The following is a 20,587-nucleotide window of genomic DNA, read 5'->3' as shown; positions in this document are numbered from 1 at the left end:
AACAGAAGTCAACCATTTGCATGGCTTCGGGTCGTTCGGCAGTGCCACCACCTTGTTTTTTCACTTTGAAACATAAAAGGTTTTCACAGTGCTAAAGCACAATGGACAACTTTCCATTTTTAAGAACATCTCCCTTTTTCTCTGCAAATCTTGTTTCACGCCTTTTTTCTCGTAGTTTTCTTCTGAAGTATTTCTCACACCTGATCTTTTTTCCTACTTCATCATTGTGTCCCCAAACACCCTCGCCCTTGGCTCGTACAGTCTCTCAGATATTTTTCACTTCATATTATGTGCATAACCAGCTAATATTTTAAAATATTCTTTATCAGCCTCACCACTAATGTGTCCTCTCCCACTTCCCGCAGTGCTTTGAATTTGCATTACGACTATGTAGGCACTGTATTAGCAACCAGAATGACATAACATTGTCACCTTCTACTCCCACTTTTTTACCCGCCATTCTCCTTCTTTCCGCTCACCTTCCTTCCTTTCCTCCCATGTTTCACCTCAAAACTTTGAGCGCTATTTGGGTCACTCTGTCATATCACAAGTGATCACCTGACGTCATCTTGACAAACTTCTCACTTAAGGTAATGCAAGCAGTTTACGCCTGAGGCCTTTGTGAACTTAGTTGAGGAGAGAGAGACTGACATCACTTGTGTCCCCCATAATGCTCATTTAAACACATGGTTGGCAATGCAGACCCATATCCTTGGGTTGCTGGTTGAGGGGGTGAAACCATTCTCAAGCAACTACTGCAGTTCTTCTCAGGATGAAACCGTAATCAACCCTAAAATAACCTGTGCTCAATCCTGAGGTAGCTTGGTAAGGAGCAGATAACTCAGAGGCATTGTAAAGTATTTGTGAAACACTTCAAACAGTAACATAGTGTACACACAACTTAAAAGGATCACACAACAGGTTTAGAGAAAAGGAGTAATTTTTAATAAATAAAACAAGACCGACACAACAAAAATCCAATTAGTAGAACCAGAGATATTCAGTTTTAAAGGTTTTAATAAAAAATAATGTCAATAGGCGCAATGCACCAGCTGTGGATATCTGGTCATGCTAGACTGGAACAAGGTCACAGTTTCAGGCCAACTGTGATCGAGCGCGGGCTGGCTACAGGGACCCTGTTAGGCCCGGTCAGCAGAGTACCTGAAGTCCTTGTTTGCTAAGCAGTGTGAGGATCTGCGTTGCAAAGCCGAAGCAATGCCATTTCTGAGATGTGGTGAAGCTGCGGTGCGAGGTCCTGCATCGTCCTCAAGGATCCCATCAATGAGGGTCTGCGATGCAAAGTACAGCATCACGGATGTGTTGTGCAGTCGAGGCGATGCGTCAGTGCTGAGGAGCTGTGAGGCTGTAGTGCAGAGTCTATCATTGTCGTTGAGGCTGCCGCCGACGAGGGATGCAAAAAGCCTGCACTTTCAATGAGGTTATAGGCTGTGATGTGGGTTTTTGTAGTGGTCCCTGTTCACGTAGTAGCTGCAATGCATTGGTTCTGCTTGGGGTTGCACCTCACAGCAGAGGGGATGCATCGGTCCTGCCGGATCCACAGTGGCTTGCAATGCACCTTAGGTCAACTTCCAGGGGTCCAGGACTGGGGGGGCACCACTTGGCAGGGTACACTCACAGGTGACAGAGTCAAGGTGCAAGGTTGTTGAAAGCCTGTTGTATCCCTGAGACTTCATCTCAGGAGGCCAGCCAACTAGCCCTTGGAGTCACCCTGAGATTCTGGGTTCAAGGGATGCAGGTCCAGTCCTCCTCAATGAGGTAAAAGAGCAACAGGTCAGCACAGTAAGGCAGCAGTCCAGCACGGCAGTAGTCCTGCAGGGCGTCAGTCCTGCACAGTGACAGTCTTTCAGCAGCATAGCAGCCCTTCTTCCTGGCAGACTATCCACAGATCCAGAAGTGTACTGAAGAGTTGGTGTCTGAGGTTCAGTATTTATACACACTTGTGCCTTTAAAGTGGAGGAGACGCTTCCCTTTGAGGTCCCCAGGCATCCTGTCTTTCCTGTCCTGGCTCCATACTAACTGCAGGGGGTATGCAGACCTTTGTGTAGAGGCAGGATACAACCCATTCATGGGTAAGTGGGGCTATGCCCAGCTCCTCTCTCTCATCCTGCCAGTGACGGCCCATCCAGGCACACCTAAGCTCCCTATTATGTGTGGCTGTCAAGGAGGAATACACAAACCCCAACTGTCAGCTTCACCCAGTCATTTGACCAAGGGATAGGTTACAGCCACTAAGTGGTGAAGTCAGGAAAATACCAACTTTCTAAAAGTGATATTTTGAGAACTGTAACTTAGAATCCAACTTTACCATCAATTAGGATTTTTCATTATAAATCCAAAGACACCAAACATGGGTTGGGGACCTCCTCCCATGTGGAAATTACAGCTTATTTAATGTAAAACAAAAAAAACTCCAATGTTAGTCTACGGAAGAGGCAGGCCTTGCAGTATTGAAAAATGAATTTAATTGTTTTTCACAACCAGGACATGTAAAACTTAAGATTATGTGTTCCTCTTTTTAAATATACTGTACTCTGCAATCTGGGATGCCCAGGGCCTACCCGACAGGTAACTTATCTGTATTGAAAAGGAAGGTATGGGCATGGCAAAAGGCTTATTTTGCGGTCGAAATGGCATTTTAAAAACTGCACTTACCAGCTGCAATAGCAGGCCTGAGACATGTTTGAAGGAACTTCTCAAGTGGGTAGGGCAATCAGTGCTGCAGGCCCACTGGTAGAATTTAATTTACAGGCCCTTGGTACATGTACTACCACTTTACTAGAGACTTATAAATAAATTAAATGTGCCAATTGGGGATAAGCAATGTTACCATTGTTTTAAGGAGTGAGCACATGCTCTTTAGCACTGGTTAGCCATGGTAAAGTGCACAGAGTCCTAAGGGCAGCAAAAATGAGATCTGCATAAAGTGGAAGAGGAAGGCAAAAAGACCTGTCAGCCTTAGGGTGGTCTTTCACCAAGCTACCACCCCTCCATTCCTGCACTCTGATGCTTTAGATAATGGTATTGATGGATAAGCTGTATGCGTTTGCACTGAAACTCATTTTTTGTTGCCACAGACAGCCCTCGATAAGCAGTTAGGATGTGGCAATAAGATAAGGGAGAAGATGTGGCTTTATGACCAGAACTGTCCACTTAGGAACTGGGGAACCAGGTTTGATCTTGGTGTCAACTCAACACCCTGTGATTCTGGGCAAATCACTTAGGGCCTCATTCCGACCCTGGCGGTCATGGACCGCTAGGGCCGGGGACGGAGGAAGCACCGCCAACAGGCTGGCGGTGCTTCTGGGGCAATTCTGACCGCAGCGGTAAAGCCGCGGTCAGAAAAGGGGAACCAGCGGTTTCCCGCTGGTTTTCCCCTGCCCCAGGGAATCCTCCACGGCGGCGCTGCAAGCAGCGCCGCCATGGGGATTCCGACCCCCTTCCCGCCAGCCTGTTCCTGGCGGTTTACACCGCCAGGAAGAGGCTGGCGAGAACGGGTGTCGTTGGGCCCCTGGGGGCCCCTGCAGTGCCCATGCCACTGGCATGGGCACTGCAGGGGCCCCCTAACAGGGCCCCATTCTGATTTTCAGTGTCTGCAAAGCAGACACTGAAAATCGCGACGGGTGCCACTGCACCCGTCGCACACCAGCAACTCCGCCGGCTCCATTCGGAGCCGGCTTCATCGTTGCTGGGGCTTTCCCGCTGGGCGGGCGGGCGGGCAGCCTTTTGGCGGTCGCCCGCCCGCCCAGCGGGAAAGTCAGAATGACCGCCGCGGTCATTTGACCGCGGTGCGGTGTTCTGGCGGTCTCCGCCCGGCGGGCGGGGGGTCGGAATGACCCCCTTAGTCTCCTTGTGCCTAGAAATAAAAATGTGATCTTGTCTAACCTAACTAGTGCTAATGTAAAGCATTCCAATGGCTTGCGATCGAGTTTGCGCTACATAAAATTGCAGAAAAAAAACCTCTAACTTTGACTCAAGTAGGTAGTAGTGGATGAGCAGAACTATCCAAAATTCCCTCTGCACTGGTCTAGTAATACTGTGCCAGATCGGTTACATCGACTCTAAGGTTCTTCAAGACTGTGCACTGGTGTTGGTGCTTCATGGTCAGAAGAGACGCTTTAAAGTGATCAATACATAATTTCAATTACACACATTCTCAGTTAGAAAGTAAGTTTGGGTTCAATAAAATACATGCCCAAGGTTAAGCAATAACAAATGTTTGTACCATTTCTGCCTGTATAATAAACTACCCTTAAGAATAAGGACAGTTTTTTAATCCCAATACACCATTTTAGTCTGAATTCCTGAAAAAATGAAAGTAAAATACCCCGACTTAAAAACCATTCCTCAAGCCCTGGCACCAGCAGGCGGTCGATGAGTAGCTCTTAGTTAGAAATTTGGGGAAACAAATTGAGTCATCAGAGGGTTAGTAGAGAAGATGCTCGTTATAGAGAAGGGAATGTGGCGCAGTTACTGGTTCAAGGTTAAGAACCAAGTCACCCGCTTCTGTAGGAATAATACATAATTTAGGGGCAGCCTGATACTAGCCGAACCCCTATGGCAAGTATTTGATTAACAAATGCAGTACCTTGCTGTACTGAACATCGGAGAACAAAGTAAAGACGATGATTGTACCTCCATGCATATTCTGCAAAGTTCCTAAAAACGGGAAAGATTTTACCTCGATGCCTGTGGGATAGCTACAGATTTTCAGTTTTGGAAAACTGAGAAAGGAACCATGAATCCTAAAGTGCCGAATGAACCTACGAGCTAAAGGTTCATGTTGGAGAAAGGAGATTGAGTTACAAATACAGAATATTTTTAGATTTCTAAAATGGTCTGAATGCACTAATGAGGAGCTTGTGCTGTTCTTGAATTCTGATTGGACGAGGAACATTGTAGAAATGCAAGAGCAAGAACTCTACTCGGATGGAAGATTAGTACTGGTATTATCATTTGAACACCCATTGAAAGAGCAGGTTCAAGAGCTGCATATTGTAGAGAAACGTAACGTTTGTGAAACCCGGTCATCTCAGTGGAATGGCTGCTTTACCAAGGATGGCCTGTCAGGGAGGGCTTTGAGACCGACCCCGGGTCGGCGTTTGACGGATATGACTAAATGTTTTGCAGGACTTCTGCTGTGGTGCAGAAATAGTCATATAAGCCAGTGTTAAAGAAAAGTGAATACATTTGTATGGGCAACTGTTGGTTTATGATTGAGTAAGCCATTAAAACAAATAACCTCAGATTACCCAAGCTTGTTGTGGAAAATCTGGGGTGAGCTTTTAAATATTATTACATAAGACTTTAAGGTTACTGGAGATATATTTGCATTTTAGCTACCGTATCAAAAAGTCAAATGTGTCCTCCAACAGAAAATGTGTTTGTAAAAGCAGTAGTATCCCGTCATCGTCTTTGTCCCCTGTGTCTTACAAGTTCCCAAATAATATAGGTCACTGGTTCCCAACCTGTGGTTCGGGGACTCCTTGGGGTCCGCAAAGCCTCTTTAGGGGGTCCGCGCTTGCTTAGAAAATTAAATAATATTAAAAGATTAGGTTCCTAGCATTTAGTAATGACTCAGTAGAGGGCTCCCTGGATTCCAATAATGATTCAGTGGGGGTCCCGAGGTTGCAGTAATGATAAAGTGGGGGTCCACAGAAGTCAAAAGGTTGGGAACCACTGATATAGGTGAACAGAAGTTATAGGCACGTTGCTAAATGGAGATATTTCTTTTTTTCTTGCAGCAAAGCTGCTTTTGTCTCCTGGCAATGAGCCTTAAAACGTATAGCCTAGCTCAGTGTGTTTTAGTAGAGCTCTTGCTAAGGCGTCATCTTGAATATAGGGGGTCACAGGTAGTACATATTGAAAGCTGATTTTGGGGAGCCGCTCGGCTGCAGCAGGGCATTCATTGGCACACATCTTCAAAACCGAGAGTATGCTTACACATGATGCGGTCTTTAAACAGTACAAAACCCTGTAGGAAGTGCACCCGTAACTGTATTAATTCTTGATAATTTGCCTACCACAAATGTATCCTGGAAAAACGTAATCTGGGGCAGGTTCTGTATTGTCTGGACAAATACCTTCGAAGAAAAAATAATATGTATTTGCCCAAGAAGGTGCTTTAAATCATTTACGGCGGATGTTACTCAGTTCTCCTTTCAAGGTGTGCTGTGTGACATGTCTCTTTAGAGGTCTTTTCAAAAATATTTTCTATCGCTGGATATATCTTTTTCTCACTTCTGAGGTACCTGAGAGATAGCGAGATATCAGCAATATATGGTAATCGGTATTCTTACTCCTGTTACGTTTTCAAGGTAAAAGATGGATGTTGTTTCTTTTCAAGTTGTATAATTGTCAACACACACACAATAAAAACCAGCAAGAAAGAAAGTATTTATGATGCAGTAGTTTTGGTCTAAAACTCACATCCCTTATGAGAGTGCTGATTTATTTTCTTTCACCCGATGAGCCCTTGTATACACCACTCTTCCGGTATATGGTAGTACGTCTCACTGTCCCATGCGCATACTCAGGACACTTCAGTGAGAGCACCAAAGCAAAAAGCAACTGGCAAAAGTGGTACATTACTATCTATGCCCCCCATTATTTTGCCTATTAGTACAACAGCTAGTTAACCAGTAACCGGCCTTCGTTTGGAAGGGGCGCGAGTGGCCTACATATACCCCTAAACAGCTGTGTTGAACTTCTATTCAAGACCCCTTTGTTCAGCCCAGCCCCTCAACCCCGCCCCTCAAATTGTTGCCAAGTCCTGCCTCTGTCGTGGTTCCTCTGCCTCCTATAGTACCTCTTTTTTGTTTGAGGGACTCAGAATTATGTACCACGTTGTATTCTTTTTCTTTCATCTTGTGTACCTCCAACACCTTAATGATCCATTTTGTTTTAGGGGAGGCACTTCACTTTATTTTTACTCACCAGGCCTCTCCTTGCTACCATTATTTTTTTCCTCTCTCTGTTAAGAGTAAGGTAGCCAAAGAATAACACAGTGGGACCTTGGCAATCTGACCACCTACCACCACCGTCCTAATCTCTCAGTGAAATTCAGTAAAAAATTGATATTTTTCTCACATCCTCACTTCATGTCAAAACACTTCCCCCTTACTTCATAACTTGCATCAGCAGCTTGAAGGACGGTAGAGCGGTGTACATAGCTTTTCAAGCAAGTAGCACCACCTATGAAGGATCCTTATTCCGTTAACATTCATTTTGAGGACAAAACATTCTTAGGGGAGGAGATGTGACTTCGTGGCTTGAGCTGTCAACTGTGGGACTGGGTAGTCCTGGCGTCCACTCAACAACTGTGATTCCAGGCAACCCACTTAATTTCCCTGTGCCTTAAGAAAAAAAAATGACCTTGTGTAATGTAGTCTGGTGCTCATGTAAAGCGCTCTGATGTCTTTCGGCCAAGCCTGTGCTATATAAAAATCTGCCCAAAACTCCTTTTTCAGATTATGTTCCTGGTCCAGGTCACATTCCTCAGAGTTACGCATAACTCTAAATGCTTGTGAGCGCTCGTATGGCAGGAAAGTGAATTCTCGTCTTTTGAAATTTAGTCAAGCACTGTGAAGTGGTTAAAAGGCAGTACTTGTCAGCACTATGAAATCTGCGAATAAGAATTATTTCAGACAGTCTGAAGCAGGCTAAGATTTTCTTGATCTCCTTTGGCACTGTGGTCACAGAGGACACTTGACCAGCAGGTATCGATCAGTATTATTACTCCCAAGATCCATGATTTCTCTCCTAGGTCCTTCATAGGTATCTCTGTTCCTTTTATAATTCATCTTCGTTCGCTCTCTATATCAGACTGGTTTTGGATACAATCTACGTTCCTCACATGAAAAGGAAAGATGGGGCCCTTACGGAAGTGGGGGGGGAGGAGTGGGGCGCCTAGGCATTTTGTATTCAAATAACTAGCATGAAGGAGAGCACAGTGGCATTAGAGAATGTTAAATATTGTTTGGTGGTAAGTAAGGTTTGACCAATGTCATATAAAAGGGTGCACAGTTGCAGTGAAGTTATCTGTAGGGCTAACTGTATTCGAACCCTGTGAAATATGACCATCCTAAAGAGACTGAGGAAGGTCAGTGCCTCATGCAAAGAGACCTTCATTAATGTGGTTGAGTGACTTGCACTCATTACCTGGCAATCCCATCAGTTGTAAAGAAAGCATCACCACAGTCCTTCTGAGTTGGTTAATGGAAGTTCTAGGCACTTTCTGGAACATGGAAACAAGGAGAATGCTTTGTTATTCGACCTCTACCTGTGTAACTAAGGTATGCTGCTATCCTTGGTGCCCAAGTAGTTTCACTCTGTGTTTTTCGCTCTTTCGGATTCAGATGTGCTGTTGTCCTTTCATCCTTGACGGGCTTTGTAATGATCATGGATGCTCTAGAAAGATAAGCAGTGCTATTTAAACTTTTCAGGTTAAACAATGACATTGACATCCTGCACTTGTCTATCTCCTTAGCTGACACCTAGGAGGAAGACAGAACATTTTGTGTGGATCTCACGCACGGTGTACATGATTAATTCCTTGAAACTAGTGTTTTAATCACTATGGGGAAAATCCCAAGGTATTAAGTGCAATCGTCCCTTGATTGTGTGTAAAGTGATAAAACTGTAAAAACGCCCATAGCGAAGAGTCTTATCTGTTTTGAATGGTATTTAGATGTTGATGCAAGCTTCTAATAGTAAAACGTGTAGTTATTTCAGGATAGACACTATGCTTTTGGATTTGTATGCATTGACAACCATTGGTGCTGCAGGGTGGACTTTGGAGGCAAAATTGTAGGTTTGGGTAGGCCGCCTTGGAGAGTGTTATTGTTGTGGAGATGGAGAGCAATTAGGGTGGACTCTGTATTCTGCAGAAAGAAATAGAAAGTCTGGGGAACGAGGCGCGGGGTGTGCGCGGTCTTTCTGTTCAAGCATACTCAGATCTTGCTGTAATATACAGAGCGCATTGTATTTGGCACTATATGCGCTCTGTATATTACAGCAAGATCTGAGTATGCTTGAACAGAAAGACCGCGCACACCCCGCGCCTCGTTCCCCAGACTTTCTATTTCTTTCCACCCGAGACTGGTGATGGAGACCTCGTCCCTTTCCTGGGTGGTCTCTGCATTTCCAGTACTTCGAAAGATTGTGTTTCATAGTTTGCATTTTGCGTGCTTAAACCATGCGGCTGAACAAAAAATGAAACCCTTCTCCTTGAAATACATACACTTCTTGCATCATCTGATATGAAATTATAATGATTGTGTGTTCAGTGGGACACTCATAAACGCAGTAAGGATATTCACACATTCATGCATAAAAGTAAATTGGAGAAATGTGGAATGCTTATTAAATGAAAGGTTTGGCTTTATTTGACGTTAACACAGTGAATAAAGGAAAAAGCTGGCAGAAGCTGTTTCCTCCTCCCAGCCGGCTGTTTTAGGAAAACCACGGATTATAGCCCAGCAGGACGAGCGGGGGTGGAAGGAAACGGGGGATTTAGATGAAGCGTGTATTGCGACATAGTCATTGAAGAATAACCACAGTTAACTACAGACATGGAAGGCCTCTGTTAAACAGACATTAACGCGCTGACTGCATCGAAATGAATCAACGGGACTTAAGAAGAGCTGAGATGAAGCGAGGCTGTGGTCTCATGATACTGCTGTGGCATTAACTGCCCTGCAATCTGCATCGATGTCATCCTTAAACAGCCCTGCATCATCAGTTAACATTCTAAATAAAATGTGTATGTTACCTCCCAGATAACTTTGAAATAAGATTCACCCATCTTCAAATCCACCAGTGGTAACCGGTCAGTTTTTTAAGATGTGGGTCAATGCGGGCATGTAATGACGCATGCGTACTCACGTGCGTTCACATCCACCCATTCACAAGCATACACACGCACATACTCATACGCACCCTTACCAATCACCCATACATCTACGTACATACGCCCAGACATTCAATGAACCGCTTAACTGGGGGGTTTCTGTGGTCACAAGGGCTCCACAAAGAAGGCAGCAGCACCAGCAGGTGGTGGGAGATTGAAAGATTGATGCTGCAGTGGGATCCCAACGGCTTTAGGTAACTTCATGTATCAGAAAGGAGACAATCCCACCGCCTCTTCCCATTGGCTAACCTTGTCATACATCAGCCAACGAGAGGAAGACCTTCCCTAACTCATCACAGGGTGACCGACACATGCTCTTGAAAATGAGGTGGGGCGGAGCCACCATGCCGGCACTAACTGGTATCCCATTTGTGTTAGGGTAGTTGTATGGTCCTGAGGGAGAAAAGTAATGCAGCTCAGTATTTGTTAATGCAGTTCACTCAGAAAAGCTGAGGTGCAATCCAAAGGCATTCAAAGGGAAGCAAGGGTCTTCGGGGGAATCCCCAGATGTGCTGAAGGCATAAACCAATGAAACCCTCAGATTCCCAGCAAATGGTCTGTTAGTGGGTCCACGTGCAAGAGCTGAAGGTGCAACTTAAAGGAAATTACAAAGCCACAAAGTAAAGGGTCTGTTGGGAAAATACCTGGAAGTGCTGAAGGCACAACCCCAGGTAATGCCACATTATATTTGTCCACCCCGAATTACTGAAGGCAAAACCCAAAGGAAACCACAGACCGCTCATTGAAAGGTCCAAGGAGGGATACAGAAGTGCAGTAGTGATAACCCAAGGAAACCAAAGACTGTTCACTAAAAGGCCTATGGAATCCCTCACAGAAGCGGAAAGTACAGCAATCTGAGTGGCTGAAAATGGGAGCTGAGAGTGATACAACAAAACTCTGTCACCTTTGGAATGAATGTAGATAGAAAATAGGAATGGAGAAAGACAATGAAATATTCCAAGGGGGGAATAACAGTGACAGGCAGGAGTGCTTGCCATAGGCAATTTCCTTACCCTACCGGTACCCAAGCAGAGAGATGCCACTGGAAAATGGCATTCAACCGTTCACCTGGATGCACGAGCCGAACACCTTGGGGGCAGTGGTTACATAAGAGTTGAAGAGCAGTGAGTGAGAATGCACAAGGCTCTCTGAAATGGGGAGCAAGATGGAACACCGCCACAACTTTTCTCGGTAGCTTGGGTAGTGGAGAGAAGGAGGGAAAACACCACCAACAAAACATTCTTTTAATACTCTCCCACTAGCGCACGTAAATTGCGATGTGGACAGACTGGCACCCTGTGCATTCTTCTGCCTCATATGCAAATTTACAACAATTTCAGGAATATAATTCAGATTCCAAAAGTAGTTCAGACCGCTTTTTTGGTGTGGTTTATCGCATGTCTTTTGAGTGTTTCGCATTTCTCAAAAGAGGGCCAAGGGATCCACACTGTTCTGGCACCATTGTAAGATGGTGGCATGCAAGCACAGTAAATCTGAACTACCTTGGTGAGAACGCTTTGAAGACATGCTGGTTTTGCGCCCTATTGCTGCTTTTACTGCACATTGAACTTCTTCGGTAGATGGCACCAGAAGTTGCAGATTTTCTATAGGTACTGACGAATATGTAGGAACCTGCTACTTGCAGACCGAATAAACATCCTCAGGATCTGTAAAACTGATACAGCTCAAGTGGTAGTGGTGTCAGTTTCTAAATTTCATTTTAGCAGCTTGTGCCATTATACGTAAATAACTATTAAGACTCCAGTGTCTCAAGCCCTGGAATTAAGAGCGATTTTATAAATGTACATTAAGCCTTTTTAGAGACTCTCAAACTTTATGATTTTTTAAAAAAATTATGACAGATGTTTTACCGATTTTTTTATCATTAGCTTAATATTTTAATCCAATGTTTGTAATTGCTATTTTTTTAATGTCGAATTGCTTTATCCTTTGTATGATGGTGAAATGATATTCCGATCTGTCAATAAACTTTAAACATGCTGGTTTTAATCTGGCAAAAAGCAGTACATGTTGCATCCAGCACACATCTTATACCAGTTCTAGAAATTATTTATCCCTCATTAACGAATTCTGTGTCCCTCCTATCATGAGGGTCTGACAAATATTGCAGTAACTCATCCATTCAAGTAGTTTTAAAACCAGGTTATTAGCCCATTGCGAACTGAGCCATTAAATAGTATTTGAGTTTTAAAAGACTAGCTGAACTGAGTACATCTAGCCATTCTGGGTCTTTATTATGCACAAGAATCGGGCTCTGGTAAAAAAAAAAAAAGTCCTTAAAATGTGACCTCAGATTAACAGAAGACCTAGCCCTTGCATTGTATTGAAACAAGCCCATACACTGCTCACAGCAGGTGGGACATGTATGCGGTATAACTCCATTGGATTGCAAATTCCGTTTGGGTTATGGCCAGGAAAATCTGTCCCACATGATGATTCCTCATTCCATGAGGTTTTACCCCTAATTGCGCTAACACGTGTTAAAACTATGATCTAATTACAGCTGCCTTACTAGATGCTTCTTTCCTGTCTTGGCACTGTGGCCGTGATGCAGCTTGCCACGTGCCCTGAAAGCTAGTTTTAAATACCTCCGTTATTGGAAGATGTTTAAAAAGTGGTTCATATAGTTTAAGATCATTTTATGATTGCATATTTGACAAAGCAATTTAAGGATACCCTTGGGTAAAGGAGCTCTTTACCATCACCCATAATCAAATCTAGAAGGGAACGGGGCAGGATCAAGAAATTCACATTAGTGTGATCAGCTGAAGTAAAATAAAATCACAAGATGCCAAAATAAGCTCTAAATTGTGCTCAGCATAAATTAACCAAATTATTTCAAGAGCCAGTCAGGCATCAACAGACACCTGAAAGCATAACCCAATAGTTCAAAGTATTAATTAAAAAACAGAGCTAAGCAATAAACCGAAAGATTGATACATCAGAATGCATAAATCTCAAAAAGAAGGTGACAAAGAACATTAAATAGCTATGGACAAAAAGATATAGGAGAGCGAACAAAGCAAGATGTGATCTTGTTCATGTTGTTTCTTGGCACTAGACTCTGGAATCCGTGTGTACTAGAGTCCATATAAACAGGAGTTATATTTTTTTCCGCGATCTTTCTGAAGGCAATTTTGTCCTGATTATCACACAAAGGCAAAAAGATGCAAATGCTCAAAAGGACCTTCCTCCCACACAACTATTTTTGGATATTTTAATCTTTCAAATCTGTATTTTCGTTGGAACATTGTGTTAAATTTAACAGAACATATGGCAACGTATGCGCAGTATCTTAAAACTATGTGTTCTGCAACCTTTGGAGAGATTGGATGATTGGAGAGATGTGATCTCAATGCTTCACACCAGGTAGCAGGGGAGCTGCCACACTTCATTCTCTGCAGGATTGGTCTTCAGTATATTCCTATTAATCATGGCTGATGTATGTCTGAAAGGAAGAATCTGCCAACTGACAAGATGTGCCAACTTTGGAACTAGGGAAACCAGGTTCTAATCCCATACTCAACTCAACATCCTGGGATTCTGGGCAAATCACCTATTCCTCAATGCCTAAAAAACTAAACTGTAACATGTTGTTCTCATGTAAAAAAAATGTCTGGTCCTCGTGGAAAGTGCTATATGCCCTTGTGCCAAGTTTACACTATATAAAACAGCAAAACACATAGATTGAGACAAGTAGAGATATGCTGTCTCCTTAGCTTGACCCACACCCACTCTCAAATCACACAAGATGATTAAAACATCTGATCCTGTGCAGATTTAAGACCTAAAACTTGCTTTAAGGTGTCTCAAAATGGTATATTTTGTTTCTAGATAAGGCTGCATTTGAGTCAATAGCTCTCTCAGACGATTGTGTAAATCTGAAATTGGCCTTAAGTTGTTTAAATAGAAAAATAGCGCTAGTAATAGTACTTAATTGTAGTGCAGAGTTAATCATGGCCACTTGAGGCGTGAAAAGCAAATGATCACTGGGTAAATGTGGAAAAGATTGTTTGTGGATCCCGGCCTATTACTGACATGCATTTACTGCTTTTAAGAAACCTCAGTATGTTTTCAGCTGTCAAACGGCAAGTTACCAACCGTGTTTTAATGAGATTTTGTATAATTTTTTAAGGTAGTTCTGACATTTTGCTTCTGAATAATTTTCCATATGATGGTATTCATACTCGAGGAAGCTGCTAAAGGCAGTCACACAACTCATGAGTGGAATGCATGTTGCAAGTGATTTTATAACAGGATGCACAGCAAAGGTAATGACGAAGTCCAAGGAGTCTTAAAGCTTCATGTACAGCTTGTAACAAGATGTTCCTGATTTGCATCAGTTAACCATGGGTCTGTGATTGGTGAGTGTTGGCATCCTTGGTGTGGTTTCCCCCTAACCTTTTGCCTTCAGGTCTCCTGTTTTGCTGACTTTGTTTTTGCTAGTGCTAGGATTCTGCTCACTTTACCCCTGCCAACTAGTGCTAAAGTGCCTGTGCTTTCTCCTTAAGACATGGTAGAATTGGCTCATACCTAATTGGCATATTTAATTTACTTGTAAGCCCCTAGTAAAATGGCACTACCTGTGCACAGGGCCTGTAAATTAAAGGCTACTAGTGCGACTGCGGCACTGATTGTACCACACACTTAAGTAGCACTTTAAGCATGCCTCAGGCCTGTCATTCCACCCTATCTGTGCAATTCTAATATGCCATTTTGAGCTGGCAAAATAAACCTTTTGCCAGGCCCACATCTTCCTTTTTAATTCATATGTCACCCCGGGGCTAGACCCTGGACAGCCCAGATGGCAGGGTGCAATATATTTAAAAAGTAGGACATGTACGTTTAAGTTTTACATGTCCTGTTAATGAAAAATGGTTACATTAATTTTTCATTACTGCAAGGCCTACCTCTCCCATACAATAACATTGGTGTTACCTTATTACATTTAATAAGCTGTATCTTCCGAATGGGAACAGGTAACTTATCCATGTTTGGTGTCTTTGGAAATAAAAAATGCTAACTTATGGTGAAGTTGGATTTTAAATTACAGTTTTGAAAATGCCACTTTCAAAAAGTTGGCATTTTCTTGCCTTAGTCATTTGGTTCCTGCAGCCTGTCTCTGGGTGGTATGACTGGGTGTAGTTGACCCAGACAGCCCTACATAATAGGGAGCTTAGGTGTGCCTGGATGTGACATCACTGGTGGGATGGGAGGGATGAGCTGGGCACAGCCTCTCTTACACTTTAATAGGCTGTGTCCTGCCTCCACACAAAGGACTGCATGCCCCCTGTATTTAGTCTTGAGTCAGGGAAAGGAAGGCGGCGCACCTGTGCACTTCAAAGGCAAGCCTCTAGAAGCATCTCCCATGTGAAAAGCAAAACTGGGTAATAAATATTGGATTCAATCACCAACTCTTCAGTACACTTCTGAATGCGTGGATACTCTGCCAAGAAGAAAGACTGCTGTGCTGCTGAAAGGACTGCCATGCTGCTGGACTGCTGACCTACTGTGCTGCCCTGCTGTGTGCCACTCTCTTGCTTGGGAGAGAAGAATTGGATCTGCATCTGTTGAACTGAGGTCCCCAGAGTGACCCAAAGGGCTAGTTGGCTGGCCTCTTGACTCAAACCTCAGGGACAGAAGGCTCCCCAACCTCGACCCCCACACCTGGATTCTGCCATCTGTGAGTCTACCCTGCCAAGTGGTGCCCCCACATTCTTGAACCCTTGGAAGTGGGCCTCAGGTGCTCTGTTAGTCACTGTGGATTCTGTGTAACTGAACCATCTCTTCTGTTGTGCAGCGCAGCCCTGAGCAGAATCAACGCATCCTCATCATTGTATGGATCTTTCCCATGCAGCCCGCCTCCTCATCAGAACAGTTGCTGCATGACATATCCACAGCACAGGCTCTCGCATTACTCATTGATGGCAGCCTTGACGGTGATGCCGGACTCGCCTTACAGCTCCTCGGAACCTACGCATCGCCTCGACTGCTTAACTCATCCCTGACACTGGGCATTTCATTGCAAGCCCTTGTCTATGGTATCCTTGACGATGACGCAGGACCGCACATCTCAGGCTCGCCTCATCTTGGAACCAATGCATTGCTTTGGCTGTGTGACACATCTTCGATGCAGATTTAATGTACTTTGTTCACCAGGTCTAACTGGGTCTCTGCATCTGGTCCACTCTTCATTGCAGTCAGACTGAACTTGTGACTTTATCCTGGTCCAGCATGACCAGATAACCACAGTTGGTGCTTTGTGCTTTTAAGTATTATGTTCACTGAACTATTTTTACTTGCATTTTTCCTGTTTTACTGATTGGATTTTTGCCATTTTGATCTTGTTTTATGTAGTAAAAGTTCTCTATTTTTATGATCTGGTGTGGGATTCTTCTTGTGTGGTGTTTCACTTTATTACTGTCTGAAAGTTGCACAAATGCTTGATCATACCAAGCAGCTATGACGGTTCAATAGAAAATAGAGGGTCATAGCAAGGATTAGGCATAGCGGTTATCTGTGTTTAGTTAGAGAATCTGGATTATGTCATCATGGTGTGTCATGGTGTTCCATTGTAATATTATGGAATTCCTGGGGACAGTTATAGAAATCTGCGCTGAAAATCAGATGTGCTGAACTGGCGCTGCTTCCTTATCTTAATAAAGTATTACTGAACTCATTACAAACCATGCGTCATTTAAACACAATAGAGATCGTTGTCACCATGCACACATAGTGTGCTTGCCATTTGCTCTCCTGCAACATAGCATACCTAAAAGATGTGAACTAGCTGTATAAAAAATGGAGAGAAAATAAATAAACAAAATATAAACAAATAAAAAAACACAATATCAGCATAAAAATGGAAACTTCTAACTCTGACTTGTCGCCCTGTCAAAGTCCATACCAATTTGCAACATAAAGGATAAAAAGGAGATAAAAAGCAGACCTCTGGAGCAGGCTACCTAAGTTATGTGCCAACAGCATTTAAAACAAATGTTTGGGCTTGCACTCAGGACTCTTAATTGGCAGTTGTGGGAGGAGGGACTTGCACTCAGAACTCTTAATCGGCAGTTGTGGGAGGAGGGACAGCAGAAGCAGGGGCAGAGCCCTTCAGAGGACACAGAAAGCATGACACAGTGTAAAAACAAATGCATAAATTAAAAAGATAAGCCAGCACAACAGTTCTTAGCAGCAACCTTGGAGAGGCAAGATATGATAAAATCCAAACAAATGAAGTGAATGTTTATCGTGTAGTAATAAACCAAGTCATTATTTGCGTAGCCAGTAGATCTCGATTGTGAAACCTATTGGCTTAGCCAATGCTATTTTATACTTGTGAGCTGGAATTCATGACTCAGTATTTAACTTAATGCTCAGAAGAAGACGTGCCAACAGATAAAGAGTTGAATCTCCTCGCAACTGATACTTTGCCTTAAACAGATAAATTCTTTGTTTTGTGGATCTTTCCTTCTGTTCTTCTACATCAAGTAACAGCCTAAAAAATGATGGGACAAAAGATACAAAAAATGAACGCCCAAAATAACCTATCACTTTGCACCATAAGAAAGCATGAGAAAGGAAAAGAATAACAACTTCAGGGACACTCTCTAAACTAGTCAGGTAATTGAAAGTGCTACATCAGACAAGACTGGAGTTTTACTTCTCAGAACGTACTCTTGAAAAATCTAAATATGATAAAAGAAAAACAGAGAAAGGTTTTATTTTGTTAGTAAAACATATTGTACAACGTCACACTTAAGGTCAACTTTCAAACCATAAGCACCCTGATCACCTGTGATAACACGTCCCAACCTTGGAAATGTAACTTACAAGGGGATTCGTTTTAGGCCAATGAATCTTTTGACCACGTTTGGGGACTTCCCAGAACAAGATCTCTGTTTAGCATTGCAATCAATAGATCAATAACCTCATCAATATTTACCATAACTAATCAATTAAACTAACCAATAACATTTGTTAAGAATCAAACACACCATGACCTTTCAGCCATGTCTAACCACACAAATCTAGTAAGAATTAGGATATTTATTCCGTATTAGTTACACTCTAGGATCATATTCATTAATCGCAATATCAATAAGCACATCAAAACCACTACAATATGGCAACTTGAGTAAGACTTTATCAGTGCATAGGTCATGAACATTAGAACAAAGCACAATGTTAACATGAATCAACTTTAGCAGAGTATCATTAGCACGTTATTCAGCAAAGCAAGAATTCAGTCATTTGTCTATTTGCATCCGATTTTAGTGAACTCCTTAACTAACCTCGAATTAGCATCAGCATGTTATGCTTCATGAAAAACAATTTAGCAACACGAATTTAGAAAAAACATCTAACTATGGCCTCTATTAAAAGAGCAGTTTTGTAGCCTGAAGAGTTTTCTGGTTTCACATGTGACCCGCTCACCTTCCCAGAAAAACAGAACAAGACAAACAGGTGGGGTAAGAGGTCAAGAATGAAAAAAGAAAAAAATGACATTGAAAAAGAAGAAATGAAAACAAAGAAATGGAAAAAGAATCTGAAGATGGCTACCATGCACAGGAACTTCCGGAGCACCGTCTGAGGTCTTATGGGGACGGACCTAACATCAAATGGTGGTCGACGACGTTTAGGAGAGAAAAAAAAAAAGAAAAAAAGAAACCAAGACAATTTTGGACCCAAGCACTAGATGGCGGAATGATGCACAACATATGAATCCAAAAAACTCTTCAGGCTGCAAAACTACTCCTACTGGTACCATTTCTTTTAAGGTCATCACGTCAAAAGACGTGGTTGCTAGTATTTTGGAAGGGGAATTTCGATACAACAGAGACTTTTATGTGTGGTTTTGTGTAACTTGCATATTGATGGATTGCAAATTTTTGTTCCCAGTTGTTCGATACAGTGGTAAGATTGCTTGGGAAACCGAGATTCCTGAAGCACAAAAAGAATGAGTCTGTGATGGAAGATGTGTATAGACTTGTGTTTTTAATAAAGAGTCTGCACCACAGATGTTTTGTTAATGAGGGTTTTTTCCCACCTTTAAAGTATCCTCCCAAGCTTTGTAATTTCAAATAATCTGAAGCCTGGTTTGGCATGTCAAGTTTACATTTTATCCGTAACTCAGCATCAATTTTGAGTGTAAGGAAAGCACACATTAAAACAACACAATGTGATTCTTTTTACTTGAAAGTTCTTTGGATTTTTCTTGAGCACGTGTGTAATCTTCAGATAGGATTAATATGGCTCCTAAACTGCTTGAGTAAAACCTCTGCACCTGTATGTCTTTTATTAATGTATATGTTTTCCTTACAGCAGTGACTGGGGAGAAATGATCCGGCATGCTGCTAGAATACAGAGAGTGCAGCTGTAGGCAGGTAAGAAGTTCCAGATTTGTCTTTTCTAAAATTAGGCATGAATGTATTGATTCAAAATTGATCCAATTGAAGCCTTAAGTACTTTTCCTGGGAAACCGAGAGTATCGAAGTTCTTGTGACTTTCCTCGTGTGGACGAGGAGATTACAGTACTACATCGATTATTTCAGAGTCAGCGTTTTTCACAAATTGCATCAGTCGATTAACTTAGTGGTGTGGCATGCCAGAGTTAGAGCAGAACGATTGTCTACGTCCACTCATCTGAGCCCCTACATGGCAACATTATCATAGCTTATCCGGGGCCTAAGACATCTTTCACCTCCACACCTACGCCTAAAAGTACACCAGAATTAGAACTGACTAACTCAGCTTAGGTTGGGGGCATAGAGTCAACAGGTCTCTCCCTTCACTACGCAGCACTATTATAGAGAAAATCCTCATCTCACGGGCAACCGTAAAAACACCTGCCCCCACACAGGTAGGACATTATCTTGCAGTGACGACTTCCACATCATTTTGGAATGCAACTGCAGGAGAAACCCAAAATGCAACTCATCTCTCTTACAATATTGGGCATGGTCCAACATGTCCAAGGATGTGGAAATACTTTACATATTGTTTTAGTGGATTAGCAGGCAGAGAGAATTTGGATATCAAAAGAGTGGACTACTGTGATGCAGGCGATCATGTTGCTTCGGAAATATGGCAAAACAAAATAGTAGTGAAATGCATCAATCTGTTAGAACAAATTAAATGTATAACTCTAATAACTGTCTTACCTTCCATTGGGTGTAAGTTAATATTATGGGATGGGCTATTTTATCTTTTTTTGCTTGTACATCTGTAATTGTGTTTATATAATGCCTGCTACCCCTAACGAGGCGTTGAAGCGCTTTTCGGCAAGTAGCAAGCTGCTCCGGAGCCCAATAGATTGGAGGTGGATTAGTATAGGGAAATATAAGTTCTTCATTTGAGCAGTGGGCATGTGTGTCTGTTACTTTGACTGAATAGGATAAAGGAGGGCTAGAGGAGGGAAGAATCTAGAAAGGGTTATTAGGGAGATTATGGTAGTAAAATGAGGTTTGGGATGAGTCAAATGAGGGATGCAGGAGTGAAGAGTCTAGGAACTGTTATTTCGGAGATCATAGTAGTAAAATGAGGTTTGGGGGTGAGTCAGAGAGATAGAGGATGTAAGAGCCAAGAAAGGTTCTTACAGAGATCATAGTAGTAGAATGAGGTTTGGGATGAGTCAGA

The 20,587-nt window shown here is 42.7% G+C and overlaps 1 protein-coding gene across 12 annotated transcripts in view; it reads left to right on the top strand.

The window, feature by feature from the left end:
- The window catches only part of LIFR (LIF receptor subunit alpha), a 478,307-nt gene that overhangs the window by 146,258 nt on the left and 311,462 nt on the right, over nt 1–20,587 (top strand). For all 12 annotated transcript variants that reach the window (XM_069221314.1, XM_069221272.1, XM_069221277.1 and 9 more), the window contains one exon: nt 19,274–19,335. The gene's annotated coding sequence lies outside the window, so the exon portion shown is untranslated. The remainder of the gene's footprint in view (nt 1–19,273; nt 19,336–20,587) is intronic.

Source organism: Pleurodeles waltl, chromosome 1_1 (genome assembly GCF_031143425.1).
Source record: "Pleurodeles waltl isolate 20211129_DDA chromosome 1_1, aPleWal1.hap1.20221129, whole genome shotgun sequence".
NCBI lineage: Eukaryota > Metazoa > Chordata > Amphibia > Caudata > Salamandridae > Pleurodeles > Pleurodeles waltl.
Note: the sequence above shows the minus strand (reverse complement) of the source record. Positions and strands in the feature narration are given on the sequence as shown.